This window comes from Danio rerio, chromosome 2 (genome assembly GCF_049306965.1).
Source record: "Danio rerio strain Tuebingen ecotype United States chromosome 2, GRCz12tu, whole genome shotgun sequence".
Taxonomy (NCBI): domain Eukaryota; kingdom Metazoa; phylum Chordata; class Actinopteri; order Cypriniformes; family Danionidae; genus Danio; species Danio rerio.
Genome location: NC_133177.1, coordinates 43,729,425 through 43,754,548, shown reverse-complemented (window position 1 = coordinate 43,754,548; position 25,124 = coordinate 43,729,425). Strand labels below are relative to the sequence as shown.

The 25,124-nt window shown below is 35.9% G+C and overlaps 1 long non-coding RNA gene across 4 annotated transcripts in view; it reads left to right on the top strand.

Annotated features, from left to right (window-relative positions):
- LOC137487481 (uncharacterized) overlaps positions 1-25,124 on the top strand; it is an 84,915-nt gene that overhangs the window by 4,702 nt on the left and 55,089 nt on the right. For 3 of the 4 annotated variants that reach the window (XR_012393562.1, XR_012393558.1, XR_011006082.2), the window contains exons 2-4: positions 202-269; positions 4,117-4,231; positions 6,675-6,780. This is a non-coding gene — a long non-coding RNA (uncharacterized lncRNA). The remainder of the gene's footprint in view (positions 1-201; positions 270-4,116; positions 4,232-6,674; positions 6,781-25,124) is intronic. The other variant, XR_012393563.1, reaches the window with a different exon arrangement.

Here is a 25,124-nt window from a genome sequence, read left to right as displayed (position 1 = left end):
TTTTTTTTTTTTTCAGTCTCCTCACTGTTGCTTTGTGATTTATTTTTTTGCCAACATAATTTCCACATACAAGGCAACCATCACCGAGATTCCATTAAATCACCTGAACTATGAAAGCGCGGTGTCAGAGTAATATAAAAATCTCTTGGATACTCTCTCATTTCTGTTTTTTCTTTTCCGTGTTTTCTCTTTCTTTTTCAGAGATGTTATGCTGGGATGTTGATTAAGAACTAATGCAAATCATGGAGCCTCAGCATCAGACGCCGCAGGTAATCAATATCCCGCAAACCCCTGCTCCTTCCCCCTCATTCCTCCGTAGCGATAACTAGAGTCTTCTCAAACAAAAACAATTAAAGACTCAACTTTAAACTCATTACCCACACCGCTGAACAAGAAAGCCTATTCCAGGATGACATTGAGTGCTGTTTGCTTCTCATTGTGAGCCTGTTTGAAATTCCGTGCTTGTCTGAGACCTGCTTAAATACGCAGATTAATTGTGTTCATGTCCACTTGTCTTTGCTCACACAGGTGTGCCTCCGTGATTGATTTGCTGAGAGCTTTGTAGTTTGTTCTCATTGATTTAACCAGTCAACTAGAGCAACCTTTAAGGGTACATGTTGGTTGAATGACTGAACGCAAAGGCCTTCACTCATGGGGGTATAAAACCTTTTCCTGTTGGGCCAGTGACCTGCACGTTTTTAGCTCCAAACCTAATTAAAAACATCTGAACCGGCTAATCAAGGTCTGTTTACTGAATCAAAACTTTAAGCAAGTGAGTTGCAGTTAAGCCAAGATGTCTTCCTGCAATCTGTAGAATGATGATGAACTGGATCAGGTCTAACACCTACTGGACATTGTAACACCCACTATGGTAATGCCCATGCAAATTTTATGATTGGGTTTAGGGTTGGGGAATGTGTAGACATTAATAACACACAGTTTATTGAGTAACTTAATAATTAGTATAAATAGTTATTGTTTTTATCAACAACCACTTGCGCGCACATCCACTACGTGTTGGATCTGACCCAGTACGTCATCGAGCTGCATTGCTGCAGCGACTACACACTCAGCTAAGCACAGAATAGTGGCCCCCCATAAGAAGGATTGAGGATTGAAGAATACGGTGTCAGAAATAGTGAGGAAATGTTTGTTTGTTTAGTGAGCTACCACTTTTACTAAAGTTATGTTCATCTTACTAGGGTTGCGTATATTGTAAAACCTACTGTTATTTAATCTGGGGGTATAGAAAAGCTTACTAAAGTGTTACTCAATAAAACATCCCTTCTGTCTCACAGCAATTCATAACTTTTTGATTTAATGGCTAACTTGTATTAATTTTACAAAATCATTTGCACAATTTAGTATGACTTGCTCATCCCCCAATGACGGTTGGGTTTAAAGGTGGGGTTGGGTGTCATGCCTCCTTTTTAAAATTTTTATATTTTTATATATTTTTTTATATTTGAATTTTTGTACGACTGAACTCTAACAAATTCATACAAATTAGCCACTAAATCTGATAAAGTGTAAAATGGTTATGTTTCCCTTGTGAGATCAGGGTGGTCCGTCCATACATCCATTAATCAGTATCTATTACTCCTTCCCCAAAACAGGATATGGAACATAAGACATTGCAATAGCTACATATGATAATTAATCTAATGATATTTAGACAGACTAATGCTGCATTCACACCAGACGTGGAAGAAGCGTCAAGCGTGAGTGATTTACATGTTAAGTCAATGCAAAGACGTGAATAGACATACTGTAGTGCGATACGCATGAATGAGGCGATTCACCCAATGAAACAGTGCGAGTTGAGAGTTTTACGCGATTGATGTGCTAGCCATGTGTTAGCCATTTAGCAATAAGCTAGAGTCACCGGGCAGACAGAGGCTCTGCCCATCACGGGATTCCTGAGTCTGTTGTGAAGTTAATTTGAAGCGAGAATGAAGTGGATTTGAAGCACAAATAAAGCGAGTGAACTCAAAATGTTCACACGTCTATTTATGAGTGAATAGCACGATTTATCTGCGTTTGCCGCATCTGGTGTGAACACAGCATAAAGTTTTTATTTTTTTTTTATTTTGGATCTATACGTTTGCACTTATTACTTTTGTCTTATTATTTTGTCTTTATTGTAAATAAATCTGCAAACAAAATAATATATTACATGTTTTATATACATGTTGCTTCTGATGGACATTTTTGGCACACCCACCAAACAAAAGAAAACACATCTCAAACACTGTTGCACAACGCACTTTTTATTAGGAAACATGTTGAACGTTGTTTATAAGGAAAACTTGAACGTGCCCCATAGGCTTTTTTTCTATTGGAAGGCCAATATCCTGCCCTGATCAGTTTTAGTGTGTTTAATTGGAATTGGAGTGAGCCTTACATAAAAAAACACCCTTGAACAATCTGATCAAGGTCTTTCTAGGCATCCTGGAAACTTCCAGTTAGGTTTGTTAAGGCATGTTGAAGTTAAACTTTGCTGACAGTGGTCTCTCCGGACCGAGTTTGGACATCAGTTATCTTATCAAAATATTATTATCAAAATAATCATTACTTTAATGTTGTATTGCAGATAAAAAAATTGATAATGAATTGTCAGTTTAAGAAAATCTCAAACAACAACATGTCTTTTTGTAACTATTTATTTGCAAACCGCTCAATGTCATTTATATATCAAATATCCTTCATATGTATTCATACAATCTGCCTTAGGCTCTTGAGAAGGTTAGACTTGATTGCTTACACTTGCTTTTTTCCCCAAAATATTTACTTTATTAATTTTATGAATTTATATGAAATCATCACATTTTATAGTAGTTAAGTTTTCCTGTTCGATTCATCTTATGTAGCATTGCTGTGTACACCTTGTGTCTAAATTGTGTCTAAATTACAATCTGAATTCAGATCAAGAAAACAACAAATTTACAACTTTTTAATGCATCAAAGTGAAGACAGACACTTCCATTCATTAGAGACGCATCATTGCATTATGACATTTCCTTCTTTGCACTGGCAGATAGTATTAATTACCTTCTGGCACCTTTTTCAAATTAACATATTTGCAAAAAGCACTTTTAAAACCCATGTCTCATCAAGTCTATCAAGATTATTAAGTGTATAGACATTTGAACTTCAAACGAATACTGAAACCTTACTTTTAAGTCTATTTGCATGTGATGCACCATGTTCTTATAAAACTTTCTTCTCAAAGCTTCTCATTCTTACTCGTATGACATTTTTTTAGGAAGCCGGATCATTATCCAGAAATAAATTTCTTGTAAAGCTTCTTCTTCACTAGTATTCATCCAAAAATTCAAGTTGAAATTTCATTTTATGCTTTCATGGATTTTAGCAGTTCATTTATTGTAAATGTTAATAGAGTTTTGAAAGTTTTAGATATAATTCTATTATACAGTGAGTGACAGTTCAAAATAACTACTACTGCCACATGTGACCCTCACTGCAGGACTAAGGGATTTCAAAATATTTTTAGGTGTAACAGGAATTTGCCACAAAGGGGGACACAAAGGGACTATATGCGAATGAACAGAAGTATACAGTAGCTGTAAATACTAGTTGTACACTAGTTATACACTTGTAAATGAAGATGCTATAAAAAACAATAATAAAAAAACAATATCATTCTATCAGAAATTATTAAAAACTTGTTAACAAGCTTTATTATCATTGTAAACTTATGTGCAATAAGGATTCATTTTAGAAAACAAAACTAAAGAAATAAAAGACAACTAAAATGAATAAATAAAATAAAATAAATAAATAAAGCAGTGTTTTAGCTTAAATATAGGACTAAGAATGCCCATAAATGAGCTGTTTCATTTACCATTTCTTTGTTAGATCTATTTACATTTTTCATTTTTTGTATTAATTATTGTACCTAAATAATAAATTAATAATAAAATAAGCTTGAATAATTATTTAAAGACAATATCAGCATAATACTGAGAAACGGTCTGGCGTGTTGTCTAAGGGGTTCTAAACTTGCATATTTAATCAAAAGCATAAAAATAAATTGACTATCATTTTGACCACTAAAATGATAATACTTTTTTTTTTTTTTTTTTGCCACCGTAGCATCTGTGATGTTTCTTTTTAAGCAGTGATTAAGCAGGCTGACATTCACAAGTCCTTGACACCCGAAACAACAATGGGAGACTACAAGACCATGGTTGCATCTGAAATCGAGCTGGTAATTATTGTTCTGAATTAATAATTACTTCACACCTATACAAAAGCTAACATTTTTCAGTGTTCTGTATGTATGAATGTAATCTACATATTTAGAAATGTTGTCATCCTGGTAGTTTTTTGCCTTTTTTTGTATTCGGACAAACTCATTTTGTCTCATACCTTTTGTCCACTTACTATAAAGTTAAGAATTATGTCCTTTTGGTATGCAGTAGTTATAACATAACTAATTACTGGTGTCGCATGCATGATACAGCATTTTTGTTGTTCTTGTGGAAACAGGAATCACTTTAAAAATATTGTCATTTACACAAGAAATCCCTCTGATGTTAGTTCATTGTTGTTGTACAAATGTATCCGGATACCTTTATTAATTTATGTACTACAACTCTCTGGAAAGGATTTTTATTTAAATTTTTTTAAGGATGTACTTCTAATTTTAAAGTTTTTATTCATTAAAAACTCATTTTCAGACTGCTTAGATAATATCTGAGTAATATAAATTTTGAATAAAATGTGTAGCATACAAAAATAACTTTCTTATTAAAGCATTTATTTTCAATATTTGATCCTTTTTTGTCCTTACCTTGTTTTGAAGGTGTTAAAAAGTTGTTTATATTTCAAAATTGCACAGATTTTTCAGCAAAATTGCTGCATGCACTTTGCAGTTGGGCTCTGAATGAGTGAGACCTGTTACATATGTGCATATAAGACTTGCATCATGCAGTCATTGGTGCTCAGACAGCACATGAGCAGGTGGTAATCACAACAGTGTCCATTTAGATTACAGCGTTAAACGCTGCACTGATGGATTACATTTCATGGCCCATTTAACTTATGGTTGGCAAGAAAATGCAAAAAGGCACTATTTTTTCCCATGTTTGCTGATCTGGCCTCATTTTAAATATCACATTTTTACCGGTGAAAATATTGTAGAAGTCACTCTCAGATTTGGTACACCTACTAATATTAACATGAAGCATGCAAGAATTAGCATAGGAGGGAAGCAGGGAAAAAATCAAGGCAACAACAATAAAAAAAAAAGCAAAAAACAAAGCAATCTCCTGTAGGGTAGCGTCTGTAAATTAGCAAACTTAATGAGCCAGTGACAGCATGACGGATCTTTAGCATCTGGGCTGGGGTGACAGTGATTGATAGATGCTGGATGTCTGCGGGCTGATCTGATGGCTGATTTATGCCATGCTCGGCGCTGATTACATAAATGCCATTAGAGCTCCCGGTGGCAGCGCTGGAGTGCGGCGTGAGCCAGACGTGATGGAGGAGAGGACACTGACCGACCTGACACAACTCAACCTCCCGCTAAGTGCCCCCAATCCACAGTGACTTTAGATTATTGTATCATTTTTTTAAATGATTGTTTCAGTATTTGATTATCTGTCCTCCGATTTCCATCATTTTTCATTGTCTTATATGGAAAGAAATAACAGCACTTTCTGAGATGGCTTTTTATAGGACTCGGACAGCACATGCTGACTTCGTCTAGTCTGAGAAATTGGGTGTCTGTTTCAGATCATAAACTTCAGCATTCAAATAAGTATTCTCTGCGCTGGTAATGGCTTTTAAAGTAGATGCTTGCTTTTGTTTAAATTTGGAAGGGAACTACCCAACTGATAAGGAAATGTAACCATACCAAAAAAAAAGTGATGAAAAAATACATTGAGCAACTAAAAACACTATATTTTAAAACTCTGGGTTTTATTAAACTCAGCCTCATTCTGAAAACGTACCACTATATACTTATCTGGAGAGCGCCAAATACCTCCCAGGAGGTACGTTTTGTTGAAGTTTTTGTTTTTACGAATCCACCAGAGGCCGCTGTGTATGCTTTTTTTAGATTTCAAATTTCTCTTGTGTGTGCCATTCATGCCTACTATTCTCGAGTAAAACCATCAGAGGCTGCTGTCGACTGACTGACTGACTGACTGATCGATCGACTGACTCACTTTCCTCTAGGAGTGGGCATTATGGAAAAAATATATTAAGATTTTTTCTGAGGAAATCAAGATTCATGACTTTTATTCAGATCCTTTTTCAAGTTGTTTTTAGGACAATTTTGCAAATTACAAAGGTACAATACAACCAAACTAATGTCCCAATTTAAAAATATACTCTTACCATGTATGTTTAAGAAAATTTTATATGGCGATACAACGATTTTTCTGAAAAAGTCCATCGTGCAGTAAATTTGATCGTCCACGATTAAATATCATGTTATCGCACAGCTCTACTCTCCACCTTCTCTAAACCCAACCAATAGTGTTTTTAAAAACACAGATTGACCCGTTCACCTACTTCCCTAAACCCAACCGACAGTTTTAAAAAGCAATCCAGAAAAAGAAAAAAAAAAACACATTTTCCACATTTTCAGATTTTACCACATTCTCACCCTGTTATTTACTTGTTTTATTTTATTTTTTGACCAGACTCGAACCCCGTTGTTGTGGTCGACTCCTTTCTGTGTCTCAAGTTTGTCGACGAACATGGCGAGCTACTGGACAAACTGGTAACAGCAGGAAATCCCATTTGGAGGTAAGTGGTCAGCTGCTTGCGCAAAAAGGAACGGCATCATACCGCCCCGTAGCATTTATTTTAAAGACAAAATGCTGCCATACGTACTTCTGGCTACATAATTCACCTTCTCCCAAAATGTATATAGGATTACATTTTCAGAATAAGCCTATGTTGTTTTAGTTTAACTTCAGACTGTTTAGTGTAGGGGTGCCCAAACTTTTTCTTATGAAAGGCCAAAAACCAAACTTAATAGAGGCCACTGGGCTGAAGGTAAATCTAGTTGACATGGTAATTTGTTTAAATAATATTTACATTGCTTTATATTAACAAAAACAATTTTTTAATTTAATTTTAATTTTTTTTTTTTTTTTACACTTTGTAATGAAATTACAGTAAAACGCAGTCTCATTTATAACAGAATTACATTAGTTTTTGCCTTGATTTGTTCACTGATGTCTTATGATATGTCCTCTCTCCGTCATGTGACAGTTTTTACATTTTATAAAATCAGATTTATTTACAACATTTAACTGAAACATTTAATTTCAGTTTGCTTTTTTGTAGCATATATAAAACAAACAAAAAAGGTTGCATCAAATTACAAATCAAATCTCTGTGTTAAAGACATTCACCCCAACCCTGTCCATCATACTATCTTTCCTCTTAGATGGTATAGTGGGCCAAATCAAAGCTTACAATGGGCCAACATGTACACTCAATGCATGCTTGATTAGGTAGACACTGCTAGGAATGACCTGTTTTGCATAAAATATATGCATATATCTGACTCTATCAAAACAAAAGAAAGGCAAGTATTAATGACAATATTAAGTAATAAAACATAAATACCAATTAAACAGCAAATTAATTTAAGAATAATTAAACGCACAAGTCTATTGTGAAGTCTGATGGTCTTCTAAAATGTATTACTCCGCTTGCTTGCTTGTTTGTCACACTCCAGTCTAGTAGAGGGCAGAAATTCATCTTGACGCTTGATTTGCAAACTGACAATAAAACAAGAACCCAAAGAAAAAGAGCTGAACTCAGACATTTGTAAAGCACAATGTTAACAATCTATATATAAATAACTCTCATTTACTTACGTCCACAGCTGTATCCCTTCTAGCAACAACCAAGTAAGACTGGTATATTTTAACATGAGGTGTTCATCCCTCTGCATGCTCTAATAGACACTGTGCTTATTTTAGGTCTCATGATGGTTATATTTATAACTAATGATGGTGATTTTTATTTTTATTTTTTATATTAAAACAACACTCTGGACAGAAAATCTGTAAATTCTTCAGATCGTCGCTTCTTCTGAGAATGATATCTTCAACAATACCAAACCTGCATCACTAAATGGCTTGCTTCATAAAATATGTATGTCTGTACAGGGAGAGAAAATGCTAATAACTTTTGGTGGCCGAATTAGATTTGGGAACGGAGGCAAGGAAGGGAAGAAATGCATGAAAGAATTTAGCTGTGCGACTCATAAATAGTTTACCAACCTAGTGAAGATTCATCAAGTTGCATAAGAGATAAATTATATTTTCTGGCTTTGCATTCTCACCCGCACACCCGCCTTTCCACCAGAGGAGTGAATTGAATAAAAGATGAGGGATGGAAATTGTGTCTGCGCCGTGATACCAAGGCTAACTGCGGTTTATACCTGCAGACGCTCGTGAAATCCCGATATCTATGATAGGCCACATTTGAAATGGGTGTCACCGATCCTATCGCCTTGCCGTGAATGAGGAAATATTGACAGCAATACAAAATGCCTTGCATGTGCACAGCAACACTATAGCGTATCCTCAACCTCCAGCAAAGCTTTACAGCTGACATCTGCTGGATTTTGCATCCTGAAATGGAGTGTGTGGAGAAATCCAGCACCAGTGGTTTATCGCATCTCTATTTAACAGTGCAGGCCACAGATGAAATTATTTCCAGCACAAACTGAAAAGCAGGCCTTTTTGTTATTCTGGAGGAGTTATAAATAGTTTTTAAAATGCAGTAAGCCTGAGACCGGTTTCCTTGCTAGATGCCATTCTGTGTTTTCGGCATGGAGAACAAACTTTCTTAACAGGAGATCTTGATTTCCTGTTACAGTTAAAGAATTTTGGGCAAAATAGATGACTAAGCATGTTCGCCTTAGGTCTTTTCTGTCGATTTGGTGCACATTTTACACAACTAATCACTTACTAGGTCTGTCAGTTACAAGATTATTCCCCCTCAGAGTATAATTTAAATCCTAAAAAATGTAGTTCTCACAAATTTTGGTTTATGTTTGTCGGCAACATGTAAAAACAAACAACAAAATGAAGTCAGTTTTAGTCTCGTTTGCAGAGAACAGATTAAATATTCATTGTGAGTCTTTCTTCAAAGGGCTACAAATGTGCACTTCCAGTTTTCTCTCTAGGTTACTGTAGCTTACCCTGCTTTGCACCAAAAAATGTCCAATGTTTGTTAACTTGTATCCTCATTTTCACATTTAATGGTGTTTCTTCTCAGATTTAGTAGTAAATACCCATTGCTGCCATTGGCCACCTTCATCACACCAAAACCAAGCCGTTATTCACAGCTTTTAATGTTTTTCAAAACTTTGATTGAAGTGATAGAGCCATAAAAATACAACCACATTAGAAAATAAATCTGATCCAGGTATGTGTATTTTTGTTAACAACACTAACATTTGCTTGCTTTCTATCCACCTTTGTCAATGTGAAATATTATTGAGGTTGAGATTCAGTAATGGAGGTTGATGTAATAATGGCAAATAGAAATGCATCTGTCAAATAAATTCTTATGTAGTAAACATTACTGTACATCCATGTGACTAATCACTGTTATGCTTGCCTTGGTTATGGTTGGTTAGGTTACCAATAGTACAGTCAGCTGCTTTAACAACTTGATGGAAACACATCTAAAGCCCGCCTCACATTGTGTGATTTTTAACAATCCTAAACGACTGTAGCATGTCAGACCTCAGCTGTCTCACCAAACAAAACTCACAAACTGAGTTTAACGACATCCATCAATGACACTTTCAGTATTCCGTGCATTGAAATGATTCCTCAAAGCAAACGTAAACAATCTGAGCACCAATGTTGCACACATCGTGCCTTAATAATAAAACTAGTATGAAAAAAGTTTTGAGATTTCCCCGTGGTAGTTTGAAGTTGTTGGGCGGACTGCATCATTAGATTTTGCGCTCCTATTGGTTCTTTGATGGATGCTCGTCACAGCTGAATCACACTGAAGGAAGTAACCTGACACTTTCTTGAACTTCATTTGATGGAAAATCTGATCGCAATGGCCATTAAGTGGCTGTCTGTGAACATTTCGAAACCAACAATCGAAGATCACAGATTTTAACCTAGGATTTCAGGAATCTTTTAGGATTTTCCAAATTTGTCTCAGACTACCAAGTTGTGGCTGAATTCCCACTGTAACTGAGGGATTCTGACAATGGAGATGAGAATCCATGTGCGGTTTATTAAACAGAGAATGGTCTGGCAGGCAACAGTCAAACAGGTAGCAAAATGGATCATTAAGGTAATTTAAGATCATGGTAAAAGACAAGTAAATGGTCAGTGCAGGAGGCAAAGAATCAAAAAAGCTAGAAAGCAAGGCTCTGATAAAACACGGAAAGACTAGACAAGGATACTCTTTGTGGTGTTACAGACCAACAAGACTCAGCAACGTGTGTGAGAAGTAAATATAAAGTCTACAGTAGGTAATCAGTCCATGATGAGTTACGAGCTGTGTCTGTGTAATCGGGGAATCAGGAACTGGTGTGTGTAATGTGCATAATGGTATTTGTAGTCGACTTCAATCACAGATTCTAGTTCTCCAGTGATCCTAAAGGATTAGATTGCTGGTGATTGTAACACTCACAGTGTGAGCAGGGCTTAATTTATTTATTAATTACTTTATTTTTTTTTGATAATTTTAAAATTATTCTTATTAGGTTGGTCCGATAAAGGATTAATTGAGTTACCCTAAAATTTATCTTAATAACAATGATAAGCTCTGAACTTTTTAAACTCCATATTGATTGAAGAGGGAATTTGGGAATGTATTTATTCATTCATTTTCTTTTCGGCTAAGTCCCTTTATTAATCTGGGCTCGCCACTGCGGAATGAACCGGCATCTTATCCAGCATATGTTTTACACAGCGAATGCCCTCACAGCTGCAACCCATTTCTGGAAAACATCCATACACACTCATTCACACTCATACACTACGGACAATTTTGCCTACCCAATTCACCTGTACCGCATGTCTTTGGACTGTGGGGGAACCTGGAGCACCCAAAGGAAACTCAAGCGAATGCAGGGAGTACATGCAAACTCCACACAGAAACGCCAACTGTCCCAGCCGAGGCTCCAACCAGTGACCTTTTGGGAATTTAAAAGTGTGTTAATATTAGAGATGTATGAAATAATCAGCCACCAAAAATGTATTGGCCGAAAAGATGTTATGCCATTTAATGGCCCCTCTATTTTTTTTACTGGCTTCAGTCATTGTTGGGGTACTTTTAAATCCGTAAACATTAACAACTTGCATCGAAATATATATTGAGATTGTTCAATATGGAAAATAATTATAGAGTTTGCATTTTTGCCAAAAAAATAAAAATGAATAAAAATAAACATATTTGCTTGCTTCAGCGGACATTGTGGATAATGTTTGACATTGCCTTGTCTTTGAAATTAAGGAAATTAATTTCAAATTATATAAAAAAACAAAGAAACTAACAAATCAACTAACAGTTAAATTATTCTTTTTTTTAGCTCCTCAGGCATGTCATCACAAATAACACAAATATCTTAATAATAAGATGTTAAACTTTTTATGCAACTTTTAGAGAAAACAACATAATGCCAGGTTGAAGTCAGTTGCATTTGAGTTTGAGTTGTTGTGGTCTCAGCTGACAGAAAAGATTTAGATTCTGTGTTGTCAGACAGTCATCCACTTCCCATAGTTGACTCTTTGAAAGATATCCCTGTCTTTGAAAGCATTAGGCTGTTTTGCAGTGGCTAGACGTGGTATCTATTGTGACAGAGCTCTTCCTTTATCCACTATGACACCAAGAAGTGGCGTATGCCCAATGGGATGCTCTGGTCTGGGAAAGCTGAGATGACTGGTCGTGTGTCATTTAGTGATCAAAGCGAAAGACACTTTTAAATCATCCTCCATTTAGCCGTAGATTACTCAGCGAGGCTGCGTTCAGACAGAGAATTGAATGCAATATGTGTATAAGACTAATGGTTAAACTCTGCACAAGGCTGGCCACCTCTTTTAATGCAGTTAGTTTGATTAATAGCTTTATAACCATACACTGCATGCCAGTCCCTGCTTCTGATCTAATTGGTTTTATCTGAAGTGCTGGGTTTTGAGTTGATGCCGCCATTAGAGTTCACTTGTTTTGAAAAGGCCATCAGAAAGATGAAAATAACCCAGGAGATTATTCAATACTGAAGACTCAGACATTCACAGTGTCTCTATATCAATATCAGGTTAGAATTACAGTATGCCCACACATCATTCTCATATAACTGTAATTTTTCTGTCTCGTCGGACAAGCTACAGAACATCAATGATTTGCATTAGTGCTGAACATTATTTTTCATAATTGTACAGAATAGTCACCTATTATTGGGTTGTGGTTTACAGACTCTTGTCCATTTAGACTGTTCAGCATTTCTCATAAGTCTACATTATTGTAAACAAGCATGTATGTAGAGCTTTAATAGTTTAAATAAGTTTGATCGTTTCATTAAAGAGTAGCTTATAGTTTTTGGGCTATTAATGGACACTTTTCACATTTCTGGGTTTCTCACTAGCTGATGTTATCAGTAAATGGGAGAGTACAAAAAAAAAAAACACACACATATATATATATATATATATATATATATATAWTTTTTTTTTTTAATTTATATATACTTTTTAAAATATTTCCCAAATGATTTTTAACAGAGCAATGAAATTTTCACAGTATGTCTGATAATATTTTTTTGTTCTGGAGAAAGTCTCATTTGTTGCATTTCGGCTAGAATAAAAGCAGTTATTAATTTTTTGAAAATCATTTTGGGACAAAATTATGAGCCCCTTTAAGCTATTTTTTTGTAATCTACAGAGCAAACCATCATTATACAATAACTTGACTAATTACCCTAACCTGCCTAGTTCACCTTATTAACCTAGTTAAGCCTTTTAATGTCACTTTAAGCTGTATAGAAGTGTCTTGAAAAATATCTAGTAAAATATTATTTACTGTCATTATGGAAAAGATAAAATAAATCAGTTATTAGAAATAGCTTTTTAAAACTATTATGCTTAGAAATGTGCTGAAACAATCTTTCCAGAACAGAACCGAAATTGGGGGAAAAAATAATTCAGGGGGGCTAATAATTCTGACGTCAACTATATATATATATTTTTATTACAATCCTATTTGCTCAAATAATAAAATAAAAACTTGATGATGGTGGTATCAAGACTTTCAGTAAAGGGAAAAAACAAATGTGTGAGACTGATGATGGCAGCCAGAACAGAGAACAAAGCCTAATCTACTTTCCTGGCCGCACTCTGCATTTCAAATGGCGCACATAAGCGGTAACTTGCTTCATGTATATATCAAACTTTCATGGATATATATATCAAAAGATGCTGATGACTGTAAAAAGTTTCATAACAGTCTTGTGAATATATTTGTATAATCAGTATATATTCTACGCCTTGTATTAAGACGCATGCTGTTGTAGTATTAAGTAGTAAAAAAGTAGATACAGAATGATTTGATTCTGCATTTTTAATTGTCCCCTTTTTACAGTAAGTTTGCAAGGGGCCTTACATATATATATATATATATATATATGTATGTATATATATATGTATGTATATATATATATATATATATATATATATATATATATATATATATATATATATATATATATATATATATATATGTATATATATATATATATATATATATATGTATATGTATATATATATATATATATATATGTATATGTATATATATATATATATATATATATGTATATATATATATGTATATATATGTATATATATGTATATATATGTATATATATATATATATATATATATATATATATATATATATATATATATATATATATATATGTATAAATATATATATATATATATGTATAAATATTTCAATAAATATTTCATGATGTAAGGTGTATTTATTTACCTACATATCCTCATGTCATAAATATAAACTAAAGTGTGCAATATGAATGTAATTTCACATTAGCTCTGCTGTTACATGTGAAGTCAGAATTATTAGCCCCTCTGAATTATTAGCACCCCTGTTTATTTTTTTTCCTAAGTTCTGTTTAACAAAGAGCAGATTTTTTCAACAAATTTCTAAACGTAATGAGATGAGCGCGATCATGGGTGTTGATGAAGTGAGTTGCTCACCGTATGCGCCGTATTGCACGCTTTGCCTTCTATAAGCTATAATAACAAACACCTGACATCGCTGACATCTGTATCCCTCAAAGCTGTTTAGAATAAAATATTTAGAGATGGTGTGACAACGCAGACTTATGTGTGCCTTTAATGCACCCCTTTATGCTTCTTAAGCGCGTCACCGCTCAGAGCCGCGGCATGGCGCGCACATGATAGTTGATAGTATCACATACCAGACATGCACATTTGCATGTTATTTAAAATGAAACTAATCAGATGGCGCTCTGTGACGCGGCAGAAATATGAACAGTCATGATTCGTGACTTGATCCCTGACTTGCGAATTTAAAATGCATGGCGCTGCGCATTGCCGGGCGGCGCTTCTGGTGCGCGACCTGCTTTATGTTCTCATCGCAGCACCAGTGGCACCAGAATTAGGCACTGAAACTCATATGCTGATTCGGTCCAATGCATACCAGTTCCCAAGGCACATGGCACCGGGTTTCAGTACCCAACCCTACATTTAACTGACTATAAGAAACTTAACAAGGACATGTCAACTTACACTAACCTCAACCAACAGTCTACTCCTAATCTAATCAGATTAAGTTGATGTGTAGATGCAAAGTAACTTAATTCAGCTAACGGAGCATTAAAATAAAGTGTGACCTTTTCATTTACTGTTCCTAATGCCATTCCAAAGCTGTAAGACCTTCTTTCCTCTACAGAACAGAAATGTTTATATTTGTATTTTATTTTTTATTTATTTTGCTTTATTTCATAAAATTAAAGGCATTGTTTTTGAAAGGAAGCTTTAAAACATAGGGTGGCATGGTGGCACGGTGGCTCAGTAGTTAGCACTGTCACCCCACAGCAAGAAGGTCGCTGGTTGGGCCAGTTGGCTTTTTTGTGTGGAGTTTGGATGTTCTCCCCGTGTTGGTGTGGGATTCCTCTAGGTGGTCTAGTTTCCACCACAGTCCAAAGACATGCGATATAAGTGAATTGAATAAACAAAATTGGCTGTAGTGTGTGAATGTGAGAGTGTATGGGTGTTTTCCAGTGATGGATTGCAGCTGGAAGGCTGTGTAAAACATATGCTGAATATTTGGCCGTTGATTCTGTTGTGGTGACTCCTGATAAATAAAGGACTAAGCCGAAGGAAAATGAATGAATGAATGAGCTTTAAAACATTTAATATTTATATATTAATATTAATATTCTATTTAATATTTATTTATTTATTTTTCATTTATTTTTTATTTTTTTTCCAAAATCTTGTTGCTTTTAGATTGGCTACATTTTTTTGTGTTCACATTTCATTTTTATTATATAGCAACTACAGCAACAGGCTACTTAAATATCATAATTCAAACAATTGCTATGGTTTTTCCGTGAAGATTTATGTGGTGAGTGAGGTGGGGCCGAGAGCCTTGAGGGTGTGTGAGGCGGGTGGCACGAGTGAGATGATCAGGGACTTATTTAAAAGTTTGTCAGTCTCTGCCTCCTTCTTCCAGATGGCCAGGTGGCCATAGAACTTCATTACAATTTAATTAACTTATTTTTTGTTAATTTTAATGTTTGTTTGTTAATTTTTTCATTGAAGAAAAAATTTAGAAACTGACCTGAGGGTGAGTAAATCAATTTACAGAAAATATTTAAAATTCTTTTTTTCCCTTTGGGTAAAATTTTTGATCTCCCATCAGCCACTGTAAGTGTTGTTTAATCAAAAATGGCTTTTATCCACTCATCAAAAACCTCTAGTGATGCCAAAGTAATACATCCTGTTAGCTATTCTAAAGTCATATTGTGTCTTGATAAAACATTGCATCCCTGCACACCATTCACGCACTCACTTAGTGTTTCCAAATCCCATACCCTCTCATTCTTTCTCCATTTCTTTTTTTTCCCCCCTTTTCTCCTTTCTTCTCATTTACTTCTGAGGCATCAGCCACAACTCTTAAACCTCTTCCTTTGAGCTGCTTCTCTCTCGGTACAGCGGCAGATTTTCATTACCGAAGAAGTCAATCATCATCAAACCGCCCTCTTGCCTTTATCGCTGGAATCTATTAGAGTTAATGCTTTTAGCGGCATTAACCAGGGCCCCGCCAACCTGCGGCATCCAATAGGCGAGAACAACATCCCCCGATGACACGTCTGAGCCCTGCGCTGAAAGAGCTGAATTGATAGCTCTGCAGGTATAGATGAATACCAAACAGAGCAGACCCCCGTGCAGAGTCCCTTACTGCATCTTAATGGAGCCTGGGCTTCTCTGCAGAGGATGGGAGGGATTGATATGCCGGCCGACAGCTCCTCGCTGGCTCCCATTGTGCTATAGGCGATATAGGGAGCAGTCGGGATGTTGCTGAAGACAGATTGCTAACTCGGCCTCTGAGGTGCTGGACACACTGAAGGGCCATTGTGATGAGCTGTACTCATACCTGGGCTACTAAAGCATGTCAGTGTATTATGTGTCCTCGGGTCTCGTGGTGCAGGAGAGCCACGCAATGCTTTTCTTACTCCAGTGGATGGTTAATGTTTATGGGAAAGATGGACCATGGAATAACTTTCATCCTGTCCTGCATTATTGATTTTTGTTTCTTCAGCTTCTGAGCTTGCCACACTACTTTCATGCTAATGACTTTGGTTAAATCACACTAGAGTTTGTTTTCTAATATTGTGTTGTTTTTTGGGCAGGTGTGAATGCAGCAATCACACTAGAGTACACACCAAAAAAAGTGTACCAAGGTCTAAAGAAATGTTCTCTTTACTATACAGTACATATGCCAATAACCGCTGATAAAAGCCGATAACCGGTTTCATGGTTTACTGCGGTTTGGTAAAGTCAAGGTTTTAAAGCCGCTACAATTTTCTCTTATACCATTTCTATGGTATATGCAAATATTTTTTACAATTATACTATTTCGTTTTTTTAGGCAACACAGGCTCATTGTGGATATATACCGCTGTTTACATTTCTGGAGAGCGTAAATTATGAACCCAGAGATACTTAAGACCTAACGTTTTTAAAATTAACGCTACAGGCCGCCGACGGCTTCTGTTTCTTTAATGGCCCATTTCCACTGAGTGCTACGGTACGGTTCGTTACGCTTTTATGGCCGTTTCCACTGTCAAAAGGTATGAACCGACCCATACCACTTTTTGGGAAACCTTTCGGAAGGGTACCTAGCACAACGAAAAGATGTACCAAAAGGCGGAGCAAGATGCACAGCTGAATGCTATTGGTTTACAAAGATATGCCTCTGCACAAGCTAGCAGAATAAAATCAAAGAAAGCTCAATTTATAAATACACAGCCGAGATATTACACCGTAATAATATACATAAAATAACAAGCCATGGGCCATCTAAAGTGTGAACGGTTTTGCTGTTTTTCACGTGTGCTCACGGCACGTCATTATTTGAAATGACAAGCTTGATTTTTGAGCTGATGAAATTAACATGCTCATGATTATTGAAGTGCTTCTGATATCTGATCCTTTCAGTAACAAACAAACGTGAGACTGGTGCGTGAAAAAGCAAAGGAGAAGCTGGAAAAAACAAAGAAGCAAATAATTGTTTCAGAAACCTAAAACATGAACAAACTGCCCGGTTTAACTATTATCATCACCTTTTGGACTACAAGGAACTCGAATTGATGGAATCGCATGTACTGGTGAAGATTAAACATACAGATAAGAGATGTGGGCTATATCTTGCGTGTTTTTTTACATTTAATAAGTAAAAAATAAGGCCTAAATGTATGCTACATGTAGTTTTCTGTAATTGGTAACACATGTGTTACTGAGACTATAAGGGGTTGTATGTGTTCATATATGTTCATAGAAAGGTTAGTAATGAACATTTATACACAAGTATTTGTTTGTATAAAGCATCTGTTTTGTGAGAAGTGCTTCTCATATCATATGTAAACAAACCGTACAGCTTTACTTTGACATTTCCTCGAGGGAGAAAGACGTCGATTGAAACGTCGTACACCATGCCCACCATTGGTACCCTTTTGGTAGTGGAAACGCAAGCCTGATAAAGGTGACCCGTACCGTACTGTAATGTACCACTCAGTGGAAACGGGACATTAGCGCTACCAGCTGACACTTAGTTAGTTTAATTAATTTATTTATCTAGCATTTTTTTTACAACACAATGTTGCCCAAAGTGCTGAACAAATTGAATACTAATTAAAATAAATCCTACATCCCATACATAACAATTAAAACATAAGGCAAACCTTATGCTAAACCAAATGCTAAAGAACAAAGATGCAGTTTCAGAAGCTTTTTAAAAAGAGATAGAGCTGGAGCGTATCTGTTCTGAAAACCTGTTCCAGAGTTTTGGGGTGATAGCAGCAAAACCCCACTTCGCTTACACCGGGACCTTGGTACCGAAAGAATAAACTGATCAGTAGACCTTAGTGATGTACCAGGATTAAATACATGTGCTGTAGGAGGTCTGATAAGTAAGACGGTGCCATATTGATAAAGGATTTTAAAACAAAAATTAAAAGGTTAAAATCAATCCCTCACCTAACAGGCAGGCAGCCCAGAGAGGCTAAGATTCCATAAACCAGGTTAAACAAATGCAAAAAAAAAAAAAAAATAAATAAAAAAATAGGCTGAATTTGGGGTGAAATCACGCGGCCGTGAGGTTTAGGGTCAGCAGAAGTGTATATTGCGCCCTCTGGTGGATTTTTGCAAGAAGAGGATGTGCAAGAGAAATGTGTGATCATCAAAAAGCGTACACAGCGGTCTCTGGTGGATTTGCAAATTCAAAAAATGCGTGCAGACGTACAGTACATCCAGTTACGTATTTCACGGTCCCCAGAAATGTAGACCTGGGGCCTCATGTACGAAGACTTGCGTGGAAATCTTACTAAAACATTGCGTACGCACAAAGCTGTAAATGTGCGTACGCAGAAAAAAATTCAGATGTATGAAACACTGCGTACGCCGAATCTCACGCATATTCTTTTGTACATCTGAATGAACGTGAAACTGAGCGCAACATGCACGAGCACAAAACCCCTCCCTGCCTCCTCCCCCGTATGAATATGCTAATGACTATGCTAATGGCAAAACCCAACGAAAAAGCAATGGCAAAAGCAAGCAAAAAGAGAAACTTTGAACAGAATGTGAATTGGAGGTGCTTTCAGAGGTAGACCGGAGAAAAGCGGTGTTATTTGCAAGTTTGTTCTCCGGAATTAACAATAAAAGAAATAAATAGAGCGGGAGAGTTTAGCTGATGCGGTTAACACAGTTGGGTCTGAACATCGCACTGAGTGCATTGAAAAAAGAAATATTGTGGTTTATATCTGTAAAATGTTGCAGGATGGTTAACAGTCTCAGTGGCGCTACTCGTAAGACCCATGTGAACAGGAATTGATACGTTCGAGCATGAACTCGGCTCGAATCCAGCATCTGATGAACTCTTTCTTGTTTTTTCCCTCGCTACATATCAGATTTTGTCAACTATTTATCACGAGAAAGACAAGTAGGAATCATTAATAAGTTCATATCAATAAGCATCATATTTTATTTGCACATTTATTGAATGGAAATGTTTCTGATTCACGCATGCAAATTCATCTTCAGATAGGTATGTAAGATTTCCATACCATACAGTTGACCAGCTAAACATTAAAGCACAATTTGCAGCGGTCGCCTGTTTTCCCAATGTAATCTGAGCGATTTACTGCACGCACATTGCTATTAAGACACTATCTGAAGATGAATTTGCAAGCGTGAATCAGAAACATTTCCATTCAATAAATGTGCAAATAAAATATGATGCACAAACTTATTAATGATTCCTACTAGTCTTTCTCGTGATAAATAGTAGGCAAAATCTGATATGTAGCGGGGGGAAAAAAGAAGAAAGAGTTCATCGGACGCTGGATTCGAGCCGAGTTCATGCTCGAACGTGTCAAAACATGTTCACATGTGTCTTACGAGCGCGCCACTGAGACTGTTCGGAGTGTTGTAACATTTTACAGATATAATAATATTGAATGGAAATGTTTCTGATTCACGCATGCAAATTCATCTTCAGATAGTGTCTTTATAGCAATGTGCGTGCGGTAGATCGCTCAGATTACATTGGGAAAACAGGCGACCGCTGCAAATTGTGCTTTAATGTTTAGCTGGTCAACTGTATGGTATGGAAACCTTATATACCTGCTGAACCCGTCTCATACAGCTGCCATTGCAAGGCTCAGACACTTTGTAGAGAGCAATTTAACACAACTGCCTCTAGGAGTCGCCAATGGAAATAAAACAGACACGCACAAAAAATGTGCGTACGCCTGCCAGAAAGCTGCCGTGAAGTTGCGCACATTCCCACGTTCAGTTCATTGTTAGTAAATCCAAACGTGAGCGATTCTGAGCGTGAAACCTGGCGTACGCAAAGTTTTTGTGCGTACGCAGCGTTGATACATGAGGCCCCTGGGTACGTATCCGCAATGAGCCTGGGTTGTTTTTAGGGCAACAATACAGCAGAAAAGGACCATTCACATCAAAATCTACTGGTCAGCTCACGATTTAGGAACCATTGAAAAAACTAATTGTTCACACACCAACATCCAAGCATGCTTAAGACCTTAGCAGGGCAGGTGCATACATTATATCCAAAGAAAAGAAAGATATCCAAAGATGCCTTTTCAAGTTGTAAAGAAATCTGTATTTTTAAAAACAATGAAAATAGCAGAAGTCAAGGATTTACTTAAAATATTTAGTCAGACATGTGTACTGTTCCAAAAAAATGTAAATGTTTCTTATTGACCTTATTCTTCAATGTGGAAGTGCACTCGTTTTATAAATTGTTTTAGAACTTAAAACCAATTCAGTTGCCTATGTGAGAAATGACTAGGAATAATAAACACCAGAAAATGGTTAAACTACTTGCTCTACCAACAAGTGCTCATGACAATACAGAGAGAGAGCAGAACAATATAATAAGGAAATATCAGTTTGCAACATCAAGCTAGTAAATACATTAATAAATGAAACCTAGTTGTAAATCGTGACCATTATCAGACTAGTTTAATTGCCCATTGAGCTAGTTGTATTGCAAAAACCTGGCAACTGTCCTCTGTTCCTCATGCAGCAAACTAGACATCTGTATTTGTTTAGAATCCTGTCAGTTTAAACATGCACAACAACCTGATTGTCAGATAGCGTGTAACACAAGTATTAAACTAAGCCTTTTTTCATGTCAATTATAAAAACACACAGAAGGTCACAGTGTGTTTACTACATATGGAAGCAATAATATTAAGGATGTAGAGGACTTTGGCTAGGGAAATAATAATGCTCGGACTGTTGAAACAAATATGCTCCAGAATGATTACAAGCTGTGCGAATGATATTTCCAACCATCTTTTCTTCACTCTTTTGTTGTGCAAGTCTGAACAACTATATATTTCCTGTGCCTTGCAGAGTTATACTTTTACTTTAACCACATTTCTGGTTAATGATGTCAGAATTTCCGGTATTTTGGAATGGATATGTGAATGCTCTTTTCAGGAAAAATTCCGTAACCTCTTCGCCTGTGTGAACAGCTCTTTTTTGAATTTACCGGTCGTTCCGGATTTTTTCCAGATATTTACCGGTATCACTGTGTGAAAGGGGCTAATGACTGCTCACTATTCAAACATGTTATTTCAAGAATAGTATCAACTAGTGGTGTAACGTATCACAAATCTCATGGTTTGGATCACATGTCTTTTTTAGTCACGGATCAAATCATTTTTTTTTGATTAGACAAAAAGATGAGAAGACAAATGTGATTTGCTTTCCATTTATTACCAAAACAGTACTGCAAGACACTTTTGGTTTTAACAAACAGAACTTAGAACTTGTAATGTTATCTAAAATTAAATGAAGAATTAATCAGCCGAATTAAATTAAATTGTAAAATATTCAGTACTCTGAAAAATTGACTGTTATCATCACTGCTGTTGATGACGCTAAATCTATAAACCTAACTGTGCTTTCACACCGAAGGCGGCAAAGTGTCAAAGATCACTCTGGCTGCCCTGGCAACAACGCTGTCTGCCTTTACTGCTCCGGCTGCGAGAGCGTCAAAATTCACATTGAACTAGTATTTAAAGGAGCCGTTGCAACACGTCAAATTACATTACCGCATAAAACCTGCTGGCTAGCATGAAAATGTTGTGCTTTTTTTATCAAATTCATTTAACAATGAAAGATCAAGTTAGTGCTCCATTTATCCAATATGTCCATATGTCTTGAATATTCTGAAGTTGTTTTAGTTAGCATGAGATTCCCGCTTTTTAACGAAAAAATATATATAACATCAATGCACATCAGTAACTCACCAGTAACGTTTTTAATGTATTTCCCTGTGAGAAAACATTGTAAATAATTGGAAACCCGGCTACTGCAAAATAAAAACCCTTGTAAACAACTGTGGTCGGAACCAAAGTTCACAGTGCTGTGTTCTCTGGACTCCTCTCAAGTGCTGGACTTGTACAGTACATTCCGATTGGTTGCTGCCGAACCAGGTCACAGCACATTACCATAAAGTTGACTTGATTTCAACTCTTCTCAACAGTGAAGATGTGCCGCAATGCTCCTCATTGATTATTGCCACTTATCGCCGCCGGCTCCCATTGAAAATGAATGATTTCCGTCTACTTTGACACTCTCGCTGCTTTCGGTGTGAACACACAGTAACATTATAATTTGTATTAAAATATTTCTAATATTTCTAATTTCCCATATTTATGTTTAGTATCATTTTCAATAAATTATTCAGTCATTCCCTCAGAAAATGTTTCATTGCTACAGTAGGTGTCACTTTTGAAGAATTACTCAGTGACATGTTTTGATGGACACCTATTGGTTAAATAATGTAATTCCTGTCTAAAACTTTCATTTTGAGCACATGATGGCCATTTTAATCTTTACCATAAACATCAGTGGTTTTATCTAAGCTATAAACTGTTATTCCAGTGTTTCTTTGACTGTTTGTAACTTCATAACTAACTCAAAAGACTAAAGACTTGAGTTTTGCATTTTTCAAAAACAGATTTGAATGTAGCCATTTGAAGGATTAATAAATATATGCAAATCACCATCATTTAAAATTTATGTTTGGTGGTTGTTGAAGTCTTGAACTTTTAATGATTAATGGTGCAGCTTACATTGAATGCGTTAATGCAGGCTAAACAAGTAGTGACAGAAAACACCTTTAATGAAAACCACATCCCGAATAATCTACCACAACTTCCGTCATCGTATATTTTACAGGAAAACCTAAATGCTTTCATACATATGATTTGAATGATGCAAGAGGCGAACAAATTTAGGATAAATCTTTCAGTAAAAAAAATGTGCTGTCCTCATGTGTTCCGAATCGTCAGTTGTGATTCACACAAATCACGGATCAATATTCTATATAGCTTTCTTTATATTCTATAAATATTCTACTTTCACTACTACTCAGTCTCTACTGTAGCTCCAATGTCATACAGTCCAATAATGATGTCAAGTTCTTGTTTTCAATAGATCATAAACCTGACCCTCTTCATGTAAACAAATGACATTAACAAAATATTCAAATTGTGCTAGTTTTTTTTTCAGTTTAAGTTTCTATTTATATGTTGCTTTTATTTAAAAAATGAGCATTCCTGAAAGAAAACAATGGACTACAATAGAGGGAGATTAGAAAGTATTTGCTGATATTGGAGAATAACTCCCTTTGGAGCAAATGTTGTGCTTTGCAACTTTGCAGATCTTTTTTTCATGCTCAAGCAACAACATTAGGAGCTAAAGGAAGTGCAAAAAGCATTAAATGACCTCTTTAATATAATAAATGCAGCCTTGGTGAACATAATAGTCTTCAGGTTCAGTGCATTCTGTGCTTAGTGATTACTGGTCACACATCTTTGCTCTCTCTCTGTGTGTATGCGTGCATGCGTGTGTGTGTTTGGAGAGCTAGTAATTCTGCAGGGGTCCTCTGGGTCTTTCCAGAACTATAAATGCGATGAAAACAATCTTTTATCAACATCCTCATTCACGCTTAGTGATTAGGACAGTTCTGACATTGTACAAGTGTATTTCCATTACTGGATCTGCGTCTTGTGAATCAATACCGGAAGAAAGTATTGAAGCTTTTTTCTTTCCTGACATTCCATTTGTAATTCTTGTACATGCTCTGCAAATACTCTTCCTGAACCACAAAGGTGAACTGTAATGGAGAAAGTGTTTTGCCTCTCCTTAAAAGCATTTCTCTGTCTGTTTATTGATGCTGTGGAGAGACTTGATACTAAGCCTTCATTGCTTTCCTCTGGTAAATTCTTTTAGAATTACTGTAATATCTTAATATTGACTATGCTTTACAAAGTGCGCTACTAATCATAGCTGTCTACTATGATTTATGCATAATTGTTTGTGGAACCACAAATTCTGTAAATTTAACACATTTAATGCTCAGTTATGTCATTTTAAATGCAACGGTGACATTGTTTGTGATGTCTTCGACAACTTAACATTAGCAAATGCATCTTAACAAAGTTTTTGTTTTTAGTCAGGTTACACAATTTTAAATAAGTTATAAGTTTTAAATAAGTTGTAAAGGGCACCTATTTTGTTTCTTTTATAAGATGTAAAATAACACTTCAGAATGTGTCCATAAGGTTTCAGCTCAAAATACCCTTCAGATTTATTAATTTATTATAGCCTCCAGAATCTGCCCACTTTGGTGTTTAGTGTAGCTGTTTTTGCAGCCTGTGGTTTTAAACGACTACCTCAGGGTTTTTGCTTAAAGTTGAAGACACCACTTAGTGTTCAGCAAATTTCCATTAAAACACATTTTATTGGACTGATCTGCTTTTGATGACTGTACTGAAAGTT